We start from the raw sequence: 3,427 nt of genomic DNA, 5'->3' as shown, positions 1-3,427 counted from the left end.
AGTAGGTAGCGTCCTGGTGGGTCGTTGCTCCCGCTCGAGAACAGCAAAGGGGACTGGAGTTGGTACGTACGAGAGTTCCAGCCACAAGGGAGAAGCAGTGATTCCAGATCTGAAACGAGATTTGGTCCAATGCTATGACAGGGCTATGTCTGTGTGAATATAGTAGGAAACGCTGTAAATGACTGAGTTGCGCGCGCAACCCATTTCTCCTCTTCTGAATTTGAAAACTCGAAGGTGCACGATGGCCGGTCGGAGCACTTCGGCGATTCTATTTATATATCTATTATTTTAAAAATTTTTTTATTTTTTTTATTTGAAGGTTCATCTCCTTCGTTAAAGATACATTTTTAAAACTGACAATCAATACCATTTTTGGTTAAGATATCATGTGTTTTGTTAAAAGGTCGTCTTTCTTTGTAGAAATTAAATTGTTTTATGGAAAATTTTTACTTTTTGATTAAAATTGACATTTTTCGGTTGAATTATCAACTATAAATATGTTTTGGTTGTAAAGCCGTTCTGTTGTAAATGCAACTTTCGTTACAAATTAAAGTCATAATTTTTGGGTGGAAATACTCTGTTTGTTTTTAAAATTAAACAATTTCGTTGAGAGTTCATGTCTTTTGTTGGAAATTGACCTTGTTTAGTAGAACTTTAATCTTTTTGTTTGAAAATGTATCATTTTTGTTCAAAAATGCAATTGTTTGATTAAAATATCAACTGTACATCTTCTTGGGTTTGAAAGTCGATTATTTCACTGAGACTTGAACTACTTTGTAGAAAAAATACGTTTTTTTTACAAGGTTTTTTAATTATGGTTGAAAATTTAACTATTTGGTTGAAAGTTTAACTCTTTCATTGAAAACTCATATGTTTTGCTTAAAAAATTCAACTTTTTGTAGATAATTCGTCTTTTTTACTTTAAAATTAAATAATTTCTTTAAAAATTCATGTATTTTGTTTAAGATTTGTCTTCTTTTGTAGATCATCAATTTTCTTGGTCGAAAATTTATCTTATTAGTAGCAAATTTAACAACTTTGTTTAAAATTAATTTTTGTTGTTAAAATTGTTTATTTTTATCTGAAAATGTAACTATTATATGATTGATTAAAAACTAATCGTATATATTGGTTAAGTTGGAAAATCGTTAACAATTTTGTTGAAAATTCGTTTTTTTTCTTGTTCAATTCAATTTTTTAGCAAAGTTTTTATCTGGAAATTGTACCTTTCCATTGTTGGTTGAAACTTTATGCTGTACATTTTATTTGTTAAAACAGCAATTATTTGATAGAAAATTAATTAATTTTGTTGAAAAGTAAACTTTTGGGTTGAAAATTGATTTATATCACTTAAAACTTACTTTCAATGCTTTGAATTGAAGGATAAATAAATAAATTTTTTAATATTAAAGACTGAATCATTTTGATCAATAAAAATGGATTAATTACAATTCTTTCTAATTGTAAACTTTTTAAATTATAAATTGAATTCGTTTATTTTAAGTCGCTTTATATGATTAATTTTTACAGTTTTATTTATAAATCCAAACTCAAAAGTCTTATTTACGAATGGGCAATTTTAAAAATCGAACGGTGTAACAAAACAGTTTCATTTTCAACTAAAAGAAAACGAAGTTTCAACAAAATCCTTAAATTTTTAACAAAGGAGATGAATTTTCATTAAAACTTATAAATCTTCATAAAAAAAAGGCTAACATTTTTTATTAAAAACTGTTGAACTCATCCAAACAGAAAAATGTTTCACAAAACAGTTGAGTTTTCAATTTTTTTAATTTTAGGAAAAAAATCGAATTAACACAATAAATCAATTTTCAACCCAAAAGTTTACTTTTCAACAAAATAAATTAATTTTCTATCAAATAATTGGTGTTTTAACGAATAAAATGTACAGCATAAAGTTTCAACCAACAATGGAATAGTACAATTTCCAGATAAAAACTATGCTAAAAAATTGAATTGAACAAGAAAAAAAATGAATTTTCAACAAAATTGTTAAATTTTCAAGGGAAAAGGTCAATTTTTGACCAAGATGATTAATGTTCTATAAAAAAACGATTTTCCAATTTAACCAATATATACAATTAATTTTTAATCAATCATTTAATAGTTACATTTTCAGATAAAGATAAATAATTTTTAACGGAAAAAATTAATTTTAAACAAAGTGGTTAAATTTTTAACCAATCAGATGAATTTTCGACCAAGAAAATTGATGATCTACAAAAAAGACAAATCTTAAACAAAATACATTAATTCTTAAAGAAATTATCTACTTTCTAAATTTGTCTACAAAAAGTTGAATATTTTAAGCAAAAAATATGAGTTTTCAATGAAAGAGTAAAACTTTCAAAATAATAGTTAAATTTTCAACCATAATTAAAAAACCTTGTTAAAAAAACGTATTTTTTTTTACAAATTAGTTCAACTCTTAGTGAAATAATCGACTTTCAAACCCAAGAAAATGTACAGTTGATATTTTAACCAAACAATTGCATTTTTGACAAAAAATGATACATTTTCAACCAAAAAGATTAAATTTCTACTAAACAAGGTCAATTTCCAACAAAATACATGAACAATTTAATTTCTACAAAGAAAGACGACCTTTTAACAAAACACATGATATCTTAACCAAAAATAGTATTGATTGTCAGTTTCAAAATGTATTTTTAACGAAAGAGATGAACCTTCAAATAAAAAAAATAAAAAAATTTTTAAAAGTAGTTGAACTTTTGATAGAAAAGCGGACTTTTTTCACAAAATAGTTAAATTTTCAATAAAATAATTAATTTTTCCATCAAATAATTGAGTTTTTATCCAAACGAGATGAATTCCAAAATCTCCAATTTCTTTAATTTCTTTCAAATGCGGATCAAGATATAAATAAAACTATTATAATATAACATAATTATAATATTATCATTATTAATATACGCATATATTTATATATAAAATAGTATTAATATTTATATAATTTATATTTTATACATGAAATAACATAACCTCAAAATATACGCATATCAAGATGCGCGCGATCTATTCAAATCATGAGAAACGCCAGCATCGAAATCTCGAAATATTAAAATCTCAATCTCGTGAATTTATTTCAAAGTAGTTAGCAGATAGATATGTAAATAGAATCGCCGAAGTGCTCTGACCGGCCATCGTGCACCTTCGAGTTTTCAAATTCAGAAGAGGAGAAATGGGTTGCGTGCGCAATTCAGTCATTTACAGCGTCTCCTACTATATTCACACGGACATAGCCCTGTCATAGCATTGGACCAAATCTCGTTTCAGATCTGGGATCACTGCTTCTCCCTTGTGGCTGGAACTCTCGTACGTACCAACTCCAGTCCCCTTTGCTGTTCTCGAGCGGGAGCAACGACCCACCAGGACGCTACCTACT

Source organism: Belonocnema kinseyi, chromosome 10 (assembly GCF_010883055.1).
Source record: "Belonocnema kinseyi isolate 2016_QV_RU_SX_M_011 chromosome 10, B_treatae_v1, whole genome shotgun sequence".
NCBI lineage: Eukaryota > Metazoa > Arthropoda > Insecta > Hymenoptera > Cynipidae > Belonocnema > Belonocnema kinseyi.
Note: the sequence above shows the minus strand (reverse complement) of the source record.